Consider the following 21194-nt stretch of genomic DNA (forward strand, 5'->3'; position numbering starts at 1 on the left):
AACTAAATCCTAATTAAAAAAAAAAAAAAACAAGCAGACTGTTTTCTGTTTTTAGTAGAAATTGACAAGGTGATTCTAAAAGTCATATGAAAATATAAAGGACCTAGAATAGCCTGCAACAACTTTGAAAAAGGAGAAAGTTTGGCAAATAGTCATATCTGATTTTAAGAAATTATAAGATTTATGAAGCTCCAATAATGTTTTGATTGGCATTGCATAAATATAGATATATGAGTCAATGGAAAAGAATAGAGAGACCTACTCATATACTGACAGTTTAGACAAAGGTGCTAACACAGTTCTGTTGAGAAAGGATAGATAGCCCTTTTAACAAAGGGTGTTGCAACAATTGGAAACATATGCAGAACAATGAATTTCAACCATCTAACCAATCTACACAGTTTAACTCAAGATAGATCATCAGCCTAAATGGAAACCCTAAAACTGTTAAAACTTCGAAATGAAAACCTTAGAGGAAAGCCTTTGTGATCCCGTGATACAACACTGAAAACATGATCCATAATGTGCAAATTGTTAAGTTAAACTCGTCAAAATAAAACAATTCTGTTTTTTTTTGAAAGATACTGTTAAAGGACAAGCCAAGACTGGAAGAAAATATTTATAAATCATATATCTGATAAAGGAATGATATCCAGAATGTATAAGGAACTCTCAAAACTGAGTAATAAGATGACAAAACTCCAATTTAAAAATGTCAAAAGATTTGAACAGACACAAAAAAGATGTATGGACGACAAATAAGCACAGGAAATGATGCCCAACTTCATTAGGGAAATGCAAATTAAAATTACAATGTGGTACCTCCACAAAACTGTAAGAATGTCTAAAACTAAAAAGACTGACCAGACCAAGTGTTGTTGAGGATATGAATAAACTGCAAGTCTCACGTACTGCTGGTGGGAATGTAAAATCGTGTCACAATTTTGTAGAAAGTCTGACAGTTTCTTAAAAAGTTTAATGACCATGTGATGTAGACACTCTACTCCACATTCCACACATCAAAAGAAACGAAATCATACATCCACAGCATGACTTGAATGCAAATGTTTGTAGCAACTTTATTTGTAATATTAAGAAAACTGGAAACAGCCCGAATATCCATTCATAGGTGAATGAGTAAACCGTGGTATTCATATAATGGAACAGTGCTCTGATCAGAAGGAATGAAATACTGATATCTGGAACAAAAGGAGTGATTCTGTATATACTTATCCTGAGTGAGAGAAGTCAGGCCCAAACGACTATGTATTGTATGATTCCATTTACATAACATTTTAGAAAATGCAAAGTAATCTGTAGTGATGGAAAACAGAATATTAGTTGCCTGAAAATGAGGGGTAGGGTGAGGAATGGGGTGAATGGGATGGCACAAAGGGGTGATAAAAGGTATGAGAAAACTTTTGGGGGTGTTCCATATGTCCAGTCTTGCTTGTTTTATAGGTAGATAAATATGCTAAATCTTGTTAAATGTGCACTTTAAATATGTGCAGTTTATTATACTTTACTAAAGCTGATAAAACTAATAAGAGGATGTGCTAATGTAGTTTTATTAATATAACAAATAATAATAGCTTTTTTGACACTGGAAATAAAGATCTAATAATGGAAAGTGGAGACAAATTATACTGGCATGATTACCCAAACTATGGAATCTTTAGGAATAACCTTACTAAGAATGCTGTGGAACTCAAGGAAAATAGATTTTCAACTTAATAGGATATAAGATAGGATCTGACAAAGGAAATACAAATCATGTTCTTATATGAGAAGACTTAATATCATATGAAATCATGTGAGAGTTACATTTCCTATAACTAATATTTTATAACCAAAGCTTTGTTTTGGGGAGATAAAGATCTTATCAAATAACCTCAAAATGTTATGCAATACTATATGCTCTGGAATAGGCAAGAAATTTTATTATCAATAAATATACTGAGTTGGGACTTGCCAGATTTCAGAATATACTACAAATCTACTGTACTCAAATCTATATGGTATTAGTATAGGATTAGATAGATCAATGGAAGACAATCTATAGGTAGATCCCAGTACATATGATAATTTTATGTATATCTAAGATGGTATATACATTCAGTGAGAAAAAATAGTTTACTTAATGTGAAAACAACTAGAAAAAATTAGATTGGATTTCTATTTCTTATACAAAATCAATTTCAGAATCTATACCAACAATAACTTGATAAAGTCAGATGTTGTGGGTTCCCAACATTTCTGTATTATTTCACCTTTCTAGTACATGCAAAAACCAGATGGATCAGGTAGATTATTATAAACTAAGCAGGTGATCACTTTAATCACTGCTGCTGGGAGTAGCCTGAATATTATTAGATCTACGGAGTCATAAGTTCCAGTATGACTATGACAACCCTTTGTTGTAGTAATAGAAATTATACATTTGATTTTGAACCAAATGAGATCTAGAATGCACAAGCAACTTACATGAATAAATCCTAGAATCCTATGGCATTTACCATTCTTTCACTTCAACTCCTATCTCTACGGTCGTTCCCTATACTAACTGAAATGGGAGTAAAGCACTTGGATCTGATTCCTAAGATGCCAGCACAAGATGGTATGATGGACTCATAAATAGAGCAGCCATGGTAGCAGGCATGGGGGCTATACATGGATTCAATAGCCGAGTCTCCCTTTTACCAAGGTTTACTAGCTGCTGCTTTTTTCTGAATGCCTGATCTGTCAACTGCAGAGATTGACGCTAAGCTCATCATATGACACCATTCCTTGAGAAGACCAACTAGCTACTGATCACAGTAGCCACATTGACTACATTGGACCTCTTCCCTCTTGGATAAGGCAGCAATTTTCCTTGTTATAATCAACATTTATCTAGATATGGGCTGTTTTGTTTTGTTTTGTTTTGTTTTAAATCTAGAGTACCTCCATTGCAACCACCATCGAAGTGCTTATAGAATGTCTGAATTATAAACATGTTAACCCATAGGATGTTGCCTCAGCCCCAGGGGCCCATCTGATGGCAAAGGAGGTATAAAAATAAAAATAAATAAATAAATAAAAAAACAGCCATAGATTTCACTGTAGCAAATGACTCTCTAGAATGATGGAATAGACTGCTAAAGGCTCAGCTAAGGCACTAGGATATGGACAAAATCCTCTGGGGGTAGGACATGGATATCCAAGAGGTTATGTATGTACTCAACTAAGAGTTTATTTTCTGTTGGAATGTTTCCCAAAGCTAGAATACATAGTTCCAGGCAATAAATGTTGGAAAAAAGATTGGTTCTTATCAACATCCTTACACTCTCTGCAAATTTAGGTTTTATTGAAGATCATGGTTTTCAGGGAGCTAACACTGTAGTTGGTCAGGGGACATGGAATTTCACTGAATTGGGTGCTTATATAGCATCAAACTGCTTTGAGCTCCTCCTGACAGTGGACCAACAAGCAAAAACAGGAACTCCTGTACTACCAGAAGTAATTAACAAAAATTACCATTAAGCATTAGGGTTGGTGCTACACAACAGGAGCAAGCAGTGTCTAGAGCCAGAGTTCTAGTTAAGGTAGCTCTTTGTGCTTCTGTGCTACCATGCATTGTATTAATTGTAAATGGCCAATTTATGGACAGTTAAACACTCAGGACCTTTGGGGAAGAATACTGGAAATCGCCATGTCAATTGATTTTAAAAATATACCAAAAAAATATTTTTATATCTTGAGAGTTCACATATGACATGTATTTGTTTTACATCTATTGGCTTCCTTAATACTCCTTTACTTTGCTTCCTTCTGTTCCCGTTTCTGCTTTATAACATCTTAAGTATATTTTTACATTTCCTTTTCTTTTTAAAGTTTATTTATTTATTTTGAGAGAGAGAGTGGGCAGGCACACGTGAGTGGGGAGGGGCAGAGAGAGAGGGAGAGAGAATCCCAAGCAGGCTCCATGCTCTTCACAAAGCCCAATGTAGGGCTTGATCTCATGACCATGAGATCAAGACCTGAGCTAAAATTAAGAGTCAGATGCTTAACTGACTGAGCCACCCAGGTGACCCTATTTTTACATTTCTTAATAAAAGTGATTTTAAATCCTTTCATTTGAAACCCCTGGAGTTTTATTTACTAACAAAAGCATAGTAAGTTTATCTTTTCTTCCTGATTTCACCAAGTCAGAGTCATCAAAAAATAAAAACATACTCTTTACATTTCTTTAAAAATTAAAAAAAAATATTTTTCTAAACATTTTCCTAAGAAATGGGGCCTTTATATTGTTTCCATGTATTTTTTATTTCTGTGTGAAGGCTCCTGAAGCAAAAAAATGTCCTATAGTTGATTAAATGAGCACCTTTCTTGGGGCGCCTGGATGGCTCAGTCAGTTAAGCATCTGACTTCAGCTCAGGTCATGATCTCGTGGTTTGTGAGTTTGAGCCCCACGTGGGGCTCTGTGCTGACAGCTCAGAGCCTGGAGCCTGCTTCAGATTCTGTGTCTCCCTCTCTCTCTACCCCTTCCCCACTCATGCTATGTCTTTCTCTGTCTCTCAAAAATAAATAAAAACATTAAAAAAGTGAGCACATTCCTCCTCAATATCGATTTCTTTCAAATAGGGATAATAACACTAGAACAATATGGAAGAAACTGTGGAATATTATAGCTATGTTACAAATAATCATGGGGCATATCTTTATATTTGTTGACCGTAGATTTATACAGAAGAATGAAAGAGAAGGAAGAAAATGTGTTATATCTACTTTTATGGCCATTAAAATCACAGCTGGTTGTATAAGGAAGCATCAAAAAATAGGTGACAGTTTCAAAGGTAGTCTAGATCTGGTTTGGGAAATTTTAGAATTTATAAACACGGATTCATAGTAATATATTGAGAGACTTGAAAAAGTGTCTTTTTTTTAATGTTTATTTTTGAGAGAGAGAGCATGTGTGAGAGCACAAGTGGGGGAGGGGAAGAGAGAGGGAGAGAGAGAGAGAATCCCAAGCAGCTTCTGCACTGTCAGCGCAGAACCTAACAGAAGGCTTGATCTCACAAACTGTGAAATCATGACCCGAACCAAAATCAAGAGTCAGATGCCTAACCAACTGAGCCACCCAGGTGTCCTGAAAAATCTTCCTAATATGTATTAATGTGTTTTACATAGAATAAAATAATCATTTAATACAATATACCCATATGCAAATTGTCTATGCAATTTGGAAATATATAATATTTTATTATTTGAGAGGGCATATTTAACTGGTACAGAAACACGTGAGAATCCCATGTTAATAATTTCAATATTTCTATTTTTTTTGAATAGTTTATCCTCTGCATCTGTCCAGCCAAATAAGATCTTAGAATTTAAATCCTATAGCATTTTATTCTTGCCCCTGGAAACAGAATGATCTGAGGTCTTATTATGTCCATATGCCCACCACAGTGAAATTCATGGGTACCCTGCATTAAATGGCCTAAGAATATTACTTTCAGCCTTATGAATAATCTGGTATAAGTTTATGATGCATGTATCAGTTTGATGACTTTTAGAAGAACCACATTATAAAATGAAATCACTTATTAAAGTCTTTAAGTCCAATTTTTGATGATTGGAAGTATTTTAAGTAATTTTTTTCTTCAGGCAAATTTGTAGGACCTGATGCTAAGAACTCTGACGAATCTGATTTGGTGTTCTTAAGATCTGAAGATGTTTCTAGTTCATCCAAACTCCTAACCACAGAGTACATTAAGTCTACATTAATCAAATTCAGAACCGATTTTTAGCTGCAAATTCATTAGACACTTTTACAAACTCTCATTTATTTTTTCACTTACTATTATTGTGTTACTGTTATTGTAACTTTTGGAGCAGTGGTTAAGCTTTTCTCAAATTACAATGCTGGATAACAGTAGGAGTGCCAAAGTACCTTCCCGAGAAGGTAAAAGGGCCAGGGAAACCAGGTACAAATGATCTCTAACATTGCAGGTAAAGATTATCTGCTATTGTATATATAAGTCCTAGGGATTTGTGTTGAGCTCTAAGGCTAGAGAGTACTTTGGCTGTTCTTACCCAAAGGAGAACAGTGCTGGGATTTAACAATTTGGCAGAGCTCCGTGCTTCGTGTGTACCTGTGAATGCATGTACTGGAGGGAGTTAGGATTTAATTGCTTGTGCAATAGAGATTACCTCATAGCAGCATCCAGTCAGTCTTTACCAGGTCGTAAGAGGTTCAAGGGCAGGAACAGACTGTGTACTCTCTCTTATGTTCCTCCCTTGCCCAGCTGCATATCCTATACTATATATATGCACAGTTCAAGCCAAATAATTTTTGTAAATGAATGAAGGAATTCTAAGTTGCCATATAACAGACTATAAGAATGTCCTGTCTGATCCTTAATTAAGAGTATGGTGAAAGTGAATTTAAAAGGGCACAATGATAGCCTTCCCCTGTGCTTAATGTAAGCTTTTTTATGAAACAAAGAAAGGACATCTCTGTTGGATTCATGTGACGGGATATTTTCAAACAATCTGTGTATGAACAGATATAGTCCTCTTTAAGTGGTCTTGATAATATTTCTTAATATTTTTTGACTTTTAACTGCTTAAAAAATATGTTTTCTTATCATAGTAAATGCATATTTCTGGTCCATGTTATTATGGCCTTTGACAGAGAGGTCTTATATCTTTTAATAGCCAGAGAAAGAAATTAAGTCAATTATAATATTATTAATTACAGGAAAAAAATGCTAAGATGCACTGATGTTGGCCTAGGCCTTGATAAAAATTACTTAGTGATTTAAACACTATGTAATTGGTCTGTCATGATTGCAGGGCTTTTGAAATGATCTTGAGCTCAATAACCTTGACATGACCCTGCAATTGCCCTAAGGATCTAATGAGAAGCCCAAACTCAATGTTAAATTGGGCTTATACAATTTTATACAGTGTTATACAATTTTATACAATGTTAAATTGTGCTAATACCTTTTAAGTTACAAATCTTTTCCTGGCAATTTTTGTCGTTTGTATTTTACCAGTCCACTCTATCATTAACTTCCCAACTTTGTTCTAAGTTCCGTGCCAGCAGACCCATGGGGGCCATTTCCCTTTCCTACAGTGTAGAGAGGCACTTTCATACAAAAGGGTTTTCCTTTCCTGCTTGTAGGCCCATGTCTGAGTGGGGGTGTAGAGCAATAGACATATACCTCATCTACCTCTAGGCACTAACTAGATCCATCCATGATAAGGCCCACATCTTTTCCTCTTTTATTAACTACTCATAGGGAACTTTCCATGAGACCAAAGATGTAGGTTGAGAGCAACACAGTGAAACAGTAGGAACCGGTGCTATGAAAGTCTTAATTATCTGCAGATGTAGTTCACACGTCTTTAGGAACTTTATCTTCTATATCTCATCACTACTTCATAAGGGAATGCTGCTGGGCAGACCAATGCTAAAGTTTGTTATATTGGGAAATATATCATCATAATGGGCCGTTTGGTTTATGGTCATTAGATACCTCATGTTGAGGCATTTAGTCCATACAAGGGCCCAGTCACAAGCCAGGAGCTGCTTTTCAAATGTGGACCAATTGGCAAAAGAGAAGGACATAATCTTATTTTGCTGATTTTTTTCTAGGGTTTTACCAAAAACTTCATGCACCATCCATATGCTACAGGCAATTCCAAAACCATTTGAACTACTGAGTCATCATGCACGATAGTAGCAAGATTGCGCTACAACCTCAACCTGAGAAAATGACATTTCACGTTCCAGACCACACGCGAAACGGGCCGTGTTAGGTACCTGGCAACCAGGTACAAGAAGGTCACTAAATGGATAATTTGTCTCTGAAATCCAAACACATCTGCAGAACAATGTGCCTCTTCTTTTGGTGTTGGTTTTATCTTTCAGTTTAGAAAGAATATTCTGACATGGCCTAAGTCATTGGACTCCTGGAAACACCACCAGTATAACAGATTCATGAGGAGTGTTGGTTTATCGCCTACCTTCGGGCACAGGTTTATCTTACTAAGGTGTCCAGAGTACTGGATAATTAGCAAACTAAGAAACTATGTATTATGAAAGAAAGCTAGAGTTGACATAGCCCTGTGGAAGACAGTGAAGTTACATGGTTTACATGTCTCTGACATGTAAATGAAATTGTTTATGATTTTGCTCACTGACTTTAATAGAAAACTATTTACTGCATAGCAGGTGCTGAAGTCTGCATTGAGTTGTGCCTGTAGAGATACCTAACCTGGAGCCATAGCTGCAGTGGGCATCAACACTTGATCAAGTTTTTGATAATCTACTGTCATTTTCCATGACCCAATAGGTTTTTGCGCCACCCGAACATAGTAATTAATTGACGCTGTGTTGGTAATCACAGCCCTTGCACATCACAAGTCGTTGATGGTAGCACTAACCTCTGTAATTCCCCCAGAGATGATATTTTGGTTTACTGTTTTCAAGGAGGGAAGAGATACAGAGACTTTTCTTTGGTTCTTCCTATAATAATAGCTCTGTTCTAAGTATTAGGGAACTAATATAAGAATTCTGCCTATTAAGTATATTTGGTTTCCATTATATGTTCTAGGATCACTGCTAGAACAGCACAAGGGTTATTCTGTCTAGTAGAACGTGATGGTACTTGGGTCTCTGAGGATACACATGAATTCAGAGCCAGTACCTAATAAATTCTGGTGTATGGGTATTTCCCTTTCTAAAAGCATTCTGGTAAACAGTTGTGGGTCTATTTTGGAACCTAATGAAGGCTTCTTTGTCAAATTGATCATCCTCAACCTTTATCATGACCTAGGTTTTGTCTTCAACTGACTTAGGCATAATAACTAAGCTATGAATCTCCAAAGTGCCAATGTAGGTCAATTTTTTGCCCATAAAACCTAGAATTTATCATCCTATGTATGATAAGAAGCATGTAAGTTGACTCCTAAAGATTGATTTATTTCATTTCTGAGGCTATGAATAATTAGCAATAGCCATAGGTTACTGAGTCAAAACACTAGTTTATTGTAGGGCAGATACCTTTTCTCTAGTAGTTGAATGCCTCCATCTGTATGCCATTAATCTAGAATCCCATTACCACTGAGATCACAGAGGCAACTTTTATTGTAGCATCTCACACTGACATCTCTGGCCTACAGAATGTAACCCCTAGCGACATCATTAAGAATGAACATGCCTCCCTCATGAAGGCATTTCTTTAGAAATTTTTTTTTTAATTTTTTTAATGTTTATTTTTGAGAGAGAGGCAGAGACAGAGCACATGCAGGGGATGGGCAGAGAGAGGGAGACACAGAATTTAAAGCAGGATCCAGGCTCTGAGCTGTCAGCACAAAGCCTGATTCGGGGCTCAAACTCACAAACTGTGAGGTCATGACCTGAGCTGAAGTTGGACGATTAACTGACTGAGCCACCCAGGTGCCCCATGAAGGCATATCTTAATATCTTGTTGAGAGAATGTCCTCCCACATATCCCAGGGAGATGTGGCTAGGCAGCGGTTGAGAAGATTCTACTTAATAGATTTATTCCAACAAGTCTATTTTCTTAAGAATTAAGATTTTCCTTTAGAGTATGACAGGAAGTTTTCTTGCCTTTCAATATCATTAACTATAGCTCTTTGTTGAGAGAAGGCTTAGATTAGTCACCCTAGTAGAGTACTAATGTCATGCACAGGTGCTCAAGCCTGCACAAATAATTCTGAAACCAGTGTGAATGCATTCATGCCATTAATTAGAACCTAATGAATCTTAAATTATATCTATGGTCTAACACACTTAGAGCCAATTACTACACAAGCTTCCCAGACTATCAACAATTCAGATCTGTGAATGATTTTAACTTACTTGATGTATACATTATTCTCCTACAACAGACCTTGTATCTTACTGTCTGAACTATGCCGAGATTTAAGCCTTGTTACATATCTGGAAGGAAGGACAGGAAGATACAATAGTTCTGGAAATGATTTCAGCTCCAGATTGGTCTCAAGTACAACCTGAGATTTCATCTCCAGTAATGATCTCAGGTGCCACCAGGTGCAGAGAATGGACTGATTTTTTTTTTTTTTCAGGTGGAAGAAGGCTTAGGAGAATTTAAAGTTTCAAGATCTTCAGACTCATCCATGTCTGTGTTGCAGGTCTTGGGACCCTGTTCCTTCTCCACTAGTGTCTTTAGCTAAAAGACCTGGTGTCATGAGCATTAATTGGTGCTGAAACTTAACACATGCAATAAATTCCTATGTATGGTCCTCAGGCAGGTATGTCCTGTGACCAAAGGAGATGTCTTCATGAAAGCTATCATAGAAACATTTTGTTTTTTCACCTATGTTCTTAGATTCACATTCATAATTATAAATTTCTCTTTGCCCTATGTTAATTCTCTAAGATCACCAGAAGAAGACACGTGACTCTTCTGAACTTTAAAATTACTGTCTTTTTCATAGCATAGTATCAAATCACTTAATCTCACAATGATCTCTCCTCTATTTTACCCAATGTTACTACCAGTGATAATTTGGGTAATTATGGTGCCACCACATGCCATGAATGACTTGTGTCCCACTTTTCCCCCAAATGGAGGTTATCTGTGAGCTCCTGGATTATATGACCAATCAGATCTCATAATCCCATTTTGAGAGTAAGTTTCCTAGGACATTTCTGGCATCAATTGTTGAATATATTAGACAAAGAAAATTGATAGCACAAATAATTAGGATAATTTCTTATTTTATAAAAATAAAAATGTAATTTCTTAGGACAATCATCTGAAGATGATTCCTTTATAAAGTGCTGAATTCAAAAGCAATGGCTAGTGTCTTGGAAAACCACAAAGATTAGTGCAGAATCCCAGAACCCTGCTACTAGAAGCAAATGCTACCCTCCCTAGGCATAAAGGTCTAAAATGTGTGGTAGGAGAAGCTTTCAGGGCTAGAAGGAAATATGGAATGGGCCATCGTGAGTGCAATAGTGCTGTCTTTTCAAGGGGCACAGCTAGCCTGAGGTGACTTCAAAGGAAGGGAACCAGGAGAATTAAAGCTCTTAACTTGCTCTCATCCCTTCTTCCAAAATTCACCTGGGTTTCCCTAGCTGGAAAGAAAGGGCACAGGAGATCTGATGATGTATTTCAACAGATCAGCCTCTCGAGGCCTAGAGTAAGACAAAATGGAGGAGAGAGTGGATTTGTGTGTGTGTGTGTGGGGGGGGGGGGGGGGGGGAGAATGGAGATGTCAAGCATACTTTATCTATTTTCATTGAGTTTTTCTGAAATTCTGAATATAGCCAGAAATTTCATGTTTTTCCCTGATTGGATTGATCCATAATTTGTAAAATGCAACAGTTAACAAATTTCCTAAGGAGGCTATCTATACGCCCAAGAAATCTGGTAGCACATGTGTATTTGACATGGTAATTACATAGTTCAGGAAAATAGCATGAATAAGAGATTCAGTCCTGAAGACTGTATTCGGGTTTATGAAGCTCAAATTTACCAATTGATCCAACTTTCCTAGTACAAACATGAAATTCAGACATTGAGATGCTATGATTTAGTCCTATAAGTGATCTGCAGCTATGTCACAGTGTGTAGGTAATTTCCTCAGATTAAAGAATAATGTGATCTTTATAATCATCTCTTATTTCTTCTTTGAAAATATAAATGTGGGCTGAGAGCATATATTGCAGCAAAGCTACATACATAAGTTAATTTGAAATAAGCTTGATTTGCAATTGAGTGATACTGTATAAGATTTATAAAATAGTATTATTTTATAAGATAAGTTAATTTAGGTTATAAGACAACATGTGTACATCTAGGGTCAGATATTTTCGACAGCTCAGCATAAATCCTTTTCACTACAAGCACCAACATAATTTATAATTTCCTCATTCTTTTTATCTACTGTGCAGCCACTTAAAAGTCAAGGAAACGAGAAATCTGGGATCTGCTTTGGGGGGAAATTTTCAACTTTCATAGCTGTGTTATAAGCAATAATGTTAAATATATTGCTCAGATAAAATTTGTAGTAGAAACATTTCCAACATCTCCATCTGCTGTTACCTTTTAGTTTAATATGTAAGTTTAAACAGGATGTTCAACCTGCAAGCCACATTTACTTCACAGTAATAAATACCACTGATCTGGAACATTTAAAATTCAGCATCATTGTAGAACTGATGAAAGAAGACAGGAAGAGAATGTCTATTTAAACTGGTGCTGTATTAGTAACAAAAGGACCAGTAACAACAACGAGGGCTCATAGTATTTTTTTCTTCATTTTTTGATGCAATATAAGACTTATGAATCATGAATGCTTACATGGAAATAAAAATGTCTTTACAGAAAACAATCCATTAGTGAATAATCCACATCCATGTTTATGACTTAGTTTTAATTCTTTCTTATTTGTACTTTGATTTAAGGCTGAAAATAAAATTTCTCAACCTTTGTGTCCATCTGGAAGGGAATGTGATTATCTGATGTTAAAAGAGCAAACAGATGAACAAAATATGCCATTGAAAAGAATAATTATGGATTGTTCCTAATAAATAGGATTTAAGTCAAATATAAGGTAGATTAAATCACTAGGAGCAGGGGTGCCTGGGTGGCTCAGTCAGTTGGGCGTCTGACTTGGGCTCAGGTCACAATCTTGCAGTCTGTGAGCTCGAGCCCCGTGTCAGGCTCTGGGCTGACGGCTCAGAGCCTGGAGCCTGCTTCCAATTCTGTGTCTCCCCCTCTCTCTGCCAATCTCCTGCTCTCTCTCTCTCTCTCTCTCTCTCTCAAAAATAAAATAAGAATGTAAAAAAAAATCAGTAGGAGCAAAGCCAGAATTTTCAAGTTTACCTGGTATGTTATTTTGGTTATTGAATTCAGGCTTCACAAGACCAGGCCATAGAAGACCTAGAAAGAAATTACTAGTCTCTGATATTAGAAGTCCTAAGTAATTATGCTTCTTTGTAATTCTAATAATAGCCAAAGAAATTATGCTAGGGTTCTTAGCATTTTGACCTCCGAGAAACTTCACTGAAGATTTGTTCCTATTTATTCAGACCATGGAATAAACTGTTGTGTTCTGATATGCTTCATACAAAGCAAACACAAATTACTTAAATGTTTCAAAAGCCCAAATAAATTGAAACTATTATTTACAAATAATTAATTTTATTTCAATCTTAATTGCTACCCTAACAGACTGAATATTTTAAAACATTAATGGTTTCTAATTGATTGGAGGGAAAAAGGGATAAAGCGACAGTAATCATGTTGTTTCCTAGGTAGACTAGAGAAATCAAGATTTATTTCAGGTTTTAGACCTCTGGTTGATTATTCTATCAGACATCAAGAGGAATAAGAAAAATATAATATTGATGACAGAGTTTATTGTTGTTGTTTTGAGTGTGGTTGACACACAATGATACATTAGTTTCAGGTATATGACATAGTGTTTCAACATCAACAACAATATGCTTCCCACAAGCATAGCCACCATCTGTCACCATGCAATACTATTACAGTATCATTGCCTATATTCCCTAGGCCAGTGCCTGTTACTCCTGTGACTTATTCCATGACAGGAAGCCTGGACTTCTCTCCCTTTTACCCGTTTTGCCCATCCTCCCACCCCCTCTTCCTTCTGGAAACCATCAGTTTGTTCTCTGTATTTATACATATAATTATGCTTTTTGTTCATTCGTTTTGTTTAGATTCCATATGTAAGTAAAATCGTATGGTATTTGTCTTTCTCTGTCTGACTTATTTCACTTAGCAAAATACCCTCTAGGTCTATCCATGTTTTCACCAATGGCAAGATCTCATCCTTTTTTTTATGGCTGAGTAATATTCTGTTATATAAATATATGCAAATATGTGTAATATATAATATATGTATACACACACACCTTATGTGTATACACACACATAGACATACAATCCACACTTTTGTATCTATTCATCTACTGATAGACACTTGGGATGCTTTCATACCGTAGGTATTGTAAATAATTCTGCAATAAACAAAGGGGTACATATATCTTTTTGAATTAGTGTTTTCTGTTTCTTCAGATAGATACCCCATGGTGGAATTATTGGATCCTACATATAGTTTTTATAGTTTTAGTTTTTTGAGGGAACTATATACCATTTTCCACCATGGCTGCACCAGTTTACAGTCTCACCAATAGTGCACAAGATTTCCTTTTTCTCGACATTCTCTCCAATTCTTATTGTTTCCTGTTTTTTTTTTTTTTTTTTTATTCCAGCCATTCTGACAGGTGTAAAGTGATATCTTATTTTGTTTTAATTTTCGTTTCCCTGATGGTTAGTAATGTTGATGTAATGTGCCTGTTGGCCATCTCTGTGTCTTTTTTTTAGAAATAAAATGTCTATTCACCCATTTTTAGTTGAATGATGGTGAATGATGATGATGATGATGATGATGATGACAATTATTATTTTAAGGTGTATAAGTTCTTTACATATTTTGGGTATGAACATATTATCACATATATTATTTACAAATATCTTCTCTCATTCAGTAGGTTGTCTTTTTGTTTTGTTGATGGTTTCCTTTGCTGTGCAAAGCCTTTTATTCTGGTGTGGTTCCAATAGTTTAATTTTACTTTTGTTTCCCTTGCCTCAAGAGACATATCTAGAAAAAATGTTGCTATGGCTGATGTCAAAGAAATTACTGCCTGTGTTCACTTTTAGGAGTGGTTCAAGGTCTCGTGTTTAGGTCTCTAATCCATTTTGAAGTTGTGTGTGTGTGTGTGTGTGTGTGTGGTGTTAGAAAGTGGTCAAGTTTCATTCTTTTGCCTGTAGCTGTCCAGTTTTCCAGTTTTCCCAGTACCATTTATTGAAGAGAATGCCTTCTCTCCATTGCATATTCTTGCCTCCTTTGTTATAGACGAATAGACTATATAGGTGTGAGTTTATTTCTGGGTTCTCTATTCTGTTCCATTGAACTATGTGCCTAGCAAATGGCATTGAACTATACATTAAGAGGGTCATTAACCATGATCAAGTTGGATTTATTCCAAGGATTCAAGGATGGTTCAATATTTACAAATCAATGTAAAATACCACATTAATAAAACAAAGGATATAAATCATATGGTCATCTCAATCGATGTAGAAAAAGCATTTGACAAAATTCAATATTTATTCATGATAAAAAACTGAACAAAGTTGGTTTAGAGGGAACATACCTCAACATAATAAAGGTTGTATATGATAAACACACAGCTAACATCACACTCAATAGTGAAAAACCAAGAACTTTTTCTCTAAGATCAGGAACAAGACAAAGATGTCCACTGTCACCACCTCTAGTCAGTACAGTACTAGCAGTCTTAAACACAACAATCAGACAAGAAAAAAAAAAAGGCATCCATATTGGAAAGGAAGACGTTAAACTGTCACTATTTGCAGATAACATGATACTATACATAGAAAATGCTAAAGACTCCACCAAAAAACTATTAGAAATAATACATGATTTCAGTAAAGTTGCAGCATATAAAATTAATACCTCAAAGTCCATTGTGTTTCTATACACTAATAATGGAGTAGGAGAAAGAGAAATTAAGAAAACAATTCAATTTACAATTGCACTGAAAAGAAAATAACTGGGAATAAACTTAATCAATAAAGGTGAAAGACCTGTATTCTGAAAACTGTAAAACAGTGATGAAAGAAATTAAAGATGATACAAATAAATAAAAATATATTCTATGGTCATAGATTAGGAGAATTAATATTGTTAAAATGTCCGTACTACCTAAAGAAATCTATTGAGTCAATGCAATCGCTATCGAAATAGCAAGTGTTTTTCATCAAACTAGAACAAATACTAAGATTTGTATGGAACCGCAAAAGACGCCAAAAGCCAAAGCAATCTTGAGAAAGACAAACAAAGCTGATGTATCCTAATCCTAGATTTGATGATGTACTACAAAGCTGTAGTAACCAAATCAGTATGATGATGGCAGAATTTTAATGAGTCCAGATTTACTACATATTAAAAGGTAGAAATTATAGAATCACGTAGATTGGATAGTGTATTTTAACAATATTATAAACTATTCAAAGTGTAAAACTTCAACAAAAAGGACACAGGCTCTCATTTAATTGTTATTGTGGTCATTCCTATTCATTAATTCACCAAAAATGTATGAATCCCTTTAAAAGTCACAGACTAGACTAGTTTCTGGAGATTTAAAAAAAATTTTTTTTAATATTTATTTTTGAAGGAGAGAGAGACAGAGTGTGAGTGGGGGAGGGGCAGAGAGAGAGGGAGACACAGAATCTGAAGCAGGCTCCGGGCTCTGAGCTGTCAGCACAGTGCCCGACGCGGGGCTTGAGCTCACAAACCGTGAGATCATGACCTGAGCCGAAGTCAGGTGCTTAACCAACTGAGCCACCCAGGTGCCCCATGGAGATTTCATAACAGTAAAAAGTGCTTACCTTCTAATGCCGTGATATTTAATTTAAAAAATTCAATGAGTGAGTTTATTAAATCTACTATATTGTGTTCAAAAACGTTGCTTTGTACTTTCAGAATATTTTTAAGCATACTTCTTTGTAGTGATTGTTGTCATAATTTGTTTGCATTTCTATTAGACAGTGGTTGATTAGGGAGTTGAAGGATGTTTTTTTCTACTTCATATGTTTTTAGTATGTACTAACACAATGCTAAACTCAGAGATTGTATCCAGTCAGTCACTCAGTCTTCCTTCAGTGGATGAATTAAAGTTGTGTAGTCACATAGCAGTCTTATTTATCTTTGAAAATGAAAAAAAAAAAAAACAACAAAGAGATATATTAATAATCATTAAAAGTTTTGTTTAGGTTTGACTGAATCAATCCATGCTAACTTACACTAAAATAAAATAAATGAACAAAAATAAATAGAGCAAAGAAACCAGAAGCTGAAAACCTCACAATTTCAGGATAGTCAATTTGCTTCTCATCAATATGTTAGTTCTTGGAGAGATGAAAATGCTTTACAAATGATTTGGGGAAGACAGTTATCAAAATGAAATCAGTGGCATGGATGTAATTCAGTTGTACAAAACATTTACCAGTATAAAGGCAGAATTCTTACTTCTTATTAAAGAAGTCTGTTAAAGCTTCTAAATATGGTTGATTGTTCAAAAAAAAAAAGCGGTAAATGCTCTGTATCAACAAAGTGCCACTTTGAAGGGAAGCTCAAAAAGCAACTTAGATTTGTATTTCTGGACATTTTCTGATACTGATCTTATCTCTTTCACGGATTTTAATCATACTTTCTGAATCTACAGCATAAATTTTTTATTTATGTATTCATTTTGAACAGCATTTATTAAGCATCCATTTTGTGTACATTAGGGATATAAAATTAATATGAAAATGTTATCTTCTGTCATGAAACTTATATGAGAAAGAAGCATTATCTAGAAAATCTTCAAAATATTTAAATAAATGGATCATATAAAGTGATCACTATGTGATAATACAAATAAAGTATAAAAGTTAATTTTTCAAAATTAGTTCATTTGTTGAAAGGAGAAGCCCAGAGACAGGAAAACAAGGGATCATTTTAACAATTGAGGCTAAAGAAAATGTAATCAATGAATAGAGAAAGGGCATAGAGTATACAGGAGCCTGTCCATGTTGCCGAAATCTTGGGTACACATGCAAACATTTTCTTCTCTGGTTTCTAATTATATTTAGATTTTTCCCTCCCACGACACATCTCAAATTTCTTTTTACTTCAGCCAATGTGACAGTTGGTAGGATTCTTTATTGTACCATGATGGACCTGAACCTTTGTAGTTCTGTCTGTGTAGGGTCAATATAGCCTTCCATTAAACTGTAAAACTGTATATATTGGTACAAGGAGAAATCCTAGGGGTCAGCTGGGTTCCACCTGTATCGCTTTCTGTCCCTATTTTATGAAAACACGTATTTCCTTTTATGATCAAAAGGAATTATCAGACAAAATACAGAAACCTATATTTCCCCTCCTGTTTTATTCAATGGCGTGAAGAACCCTAAAAAGTCCAGATGAGTCTTTGCTTCCAATTCTCTGGAATCACTGATGTGTTTTTTGGTGGAAGCATACCCTTCTTGGGCATCAGACTTCTTAAGCGCAGATTTGAGAATAGTAACATTGAGAGGAAGTATTTCAGTAAGCGTTTAGGTGTATAATGAAAATTATTATTCCTACTTACACCACTTGGTTCTTTTAGAATTGTCGGAGAAACAGCACCGCATATTGGCCATTGGCTTAGAGCTTACAGCGCTCTGTACCGTAGCACTATAATGGTTGATACTTTAAGTAATAGTACATCATTCCTTCTTTCCTTAAGGTCAGTCACTTTTGTGTGATGTGGTAGATGGTGAGACCTTAGACATAAAAGTGTTGCTTAACTGCTTGCTACTCATTAAGTTGCTTAATTAGAATCAATGTTGTATGTGACACTATAATTGCATATAAGGCATTTAGTTGGTCTAGAGTTAGTAGTGATAAAAGAAAGACTGATAAGAAATGCAATTCCACAGCTACAATAAATATCTATTTGAGTGAAAAAAAATGTCAATCCAAGTTTAATGGGTGGGGAGCCAGTATAATCAACCTGCCATCAAATAACTATTGGCTCTTTTAACACCACCGTTTGAGGAACCCATTAGGTCTGAATTTTTGATGTCTGCTAAGGAAAAATCATACATTAATTATTAGTGATTGATTGGGCTAATGGGGGAAAGCTCTTTGTGTGGGCCCATGCTTAAGCTATCTCCATTGCTAGGGATGCTTTTTCATGAGATTAATGAACATGCTACTATCGTGACTAAAAAAGGTTGGTGGCAAAGCATGCAGAGAATGGTTCATCTTTCCATTTGATTATTAAGATCCTTATACCAAACACCATCTATTGAATGTGAGCACCAACAGATGACCTAAATACTTTTTTAAAATGGGCCCACTTGAGAGGTCCGCATACAGTCTCCTTTTCTAAGCCCCAATGTCAACAGTCTTCTAATATTCTTTCTTGAAAATGACTGAACATCTAGCCTAAACATCAGTCACTGCCTATGAACCAATAAATATCATAACTGCAGGCCTCTTCTTCTTATAAGCAAAGTGGATAATCAGAAGGCCAGCTTGAAGCTCTTCCTAATATGGTTAATTACCTTTAGTGGAGTCTACCATTAGTGGAGCTATAATGTCCTAGCAATCCACATCTGGGCAATGCCGGCATTTTGTGCAGAGCCATCAGGTTTAATGAACTTATTTCTTCTCTGGGAAACTGATGGCAGAGAATCCTCATTAGTTCACTCGTTTATGTTGATGGAAAATTGAGTTATAGCTGGGATACATGCCTTGGAAATATGAGGGCATTTCCAGCATGAACCATCTGTACTTTCTGTATAAGGCTGGGCCTTCTTCCATATGTACTACTTTTACTTTATAATTAAGTGATAGTTTGCTCTGCTAAAATATTTGTCTGGATATAATAACATGCAATTCATGACTTGAGACAGGTTAAGTGGTCACTTATGATTCCATGGGAAATTGCTCAGGCTCTATCAAGTTTCTTAGGGTTTCTCAACAAGTCCTTTTGCCAGGAGAGTTAGTTGATAAAGAAGACATACAACAAAACCCTTAGAGTCCCCACTGGTCTTATTCCAGATATCATACAACTGTCTTAGACACAAGAGATCTCTGAGCACAATTGACTTCTGTAAAGTCTTAATAGCCTAGAGGAAGAGCTATTTGCCCAGTGGCCTGTATCAAACATCTTCTTTTTGATGGTGGTTTTGGGGAGGGTGGTGGGGGTGGTGGTGGTGAGGATCTGATTCAAAGACTGTAGGTTTTTAGGACATGTGTAAATAGATCTCACTGGGTCACCAAATGTAGTTTATTTATAACTACAAAGATGCTTTCCAACTACTGCCTCTTTCTTAATCATGGAAAATGAGGGTGTAAAAACTTCCCCTTCATTTTCAGGTGGATGTCCTGATATGCTTAGGACTTGAAACATATATTTTTTTGTGGGATTTGTTTCAAACCTTTTCTCATTCATAGATCTTTCTAAAATATAGAGGAGATTCATGAATTGAATTGAATTGTTCTGGTAATTGGACCACATCTGGAACAGTAATTATAATTTGGAGTCACTCTCTGATTAAGCTTGTAAAAATTTACTCTCCTTTTCAAATACTCATCCAGCTGTTTTGGTGAAGCAGTCAAGATATATTCATCTTTCAAGTCTCCGTAGTTCCCAGTTAAGTGGTATACCATCTGATTTATTATTTTGCTGGAAAGCAGGAGTTCAGAGGACTTTATCTTTGTTATTTCTACCATAATAATTCTTCTTCACAGGACAAGAAGACATGTAGGAATTTTTCCAGTTGGTGAGTATCTTCTTCAAGAATTGGAAATGTAAACAAGCGTGAGTTCAGAATCCCCTGACACTGTAAGAGCTACAGAGAACAGTCACTAAATGCTTTTCAAATATGTTGCTAGAGAACCCCTTTATTTCTCATATCTCTCATAAATTTCTTGACAAAATTAACAAGTTTGAGTTAAGTTAGTGCATAATCCATTTATTCATGATGTGATCTTGCTAGGCTACCCAATTCCATCCCAGTCATGCTGGAATCTTATTCTAGTTACACCCCTGGAGTCAATAAGAGATGGGAAGAAGAGGGGAGCATTAAGATCCTTTTTTTTTCCTGATAAGATTTTAAAACAAAGGGAAAAAAGACTTTCAGAGAAGGGGCTGCTTTGACTGCTGGGGAAATATCAGAGAGTATTCCATGCCATTCAGATGTTCAAATATATTGTTTCTAGTTTTTAGGATCCTAGTTTTTCCAAAACAGTACCATATCTTATAGAAAAGATAGAGCTTGGCTGCAAATGCAACAGTCATTATAGATCAGCAAGCTATAGGATTAATCTCTGCATTTGGTTTTCTTTTTTTTTTTTAATTAATATATGAAATTTATTGTCAAATTGGTTTCCATACAACACCCAGTGCTCATCCCAAAAGGTGCCCTCCTCAATACCCATCACCCACCCTCAGTTTGTTCTCAGTTTTTCCCAGTTTGTTTCTCAGTTTGTTCCCACCCCCCATCAACCCTCAGTTTGTTCTCAATTTTTAACAGTCTCTTATGCTTTGGCTC

This window comes from Leopardus geoffroyi, chromosome C2 (genome assembly GCF_018350155.1).
Source record: "Leopardus geoffroyi isolate Oge1 chromosome C2, O.geoffroyi_Oge1_pat1.0, whole genome shotgun sequence".
Classification (NCBI taxonomy): Eukaryota; Metazoa; Chordata; class Mammalia; order Carnivora; family Felidae; genus Leopardus; species Leopardus geoffroyi.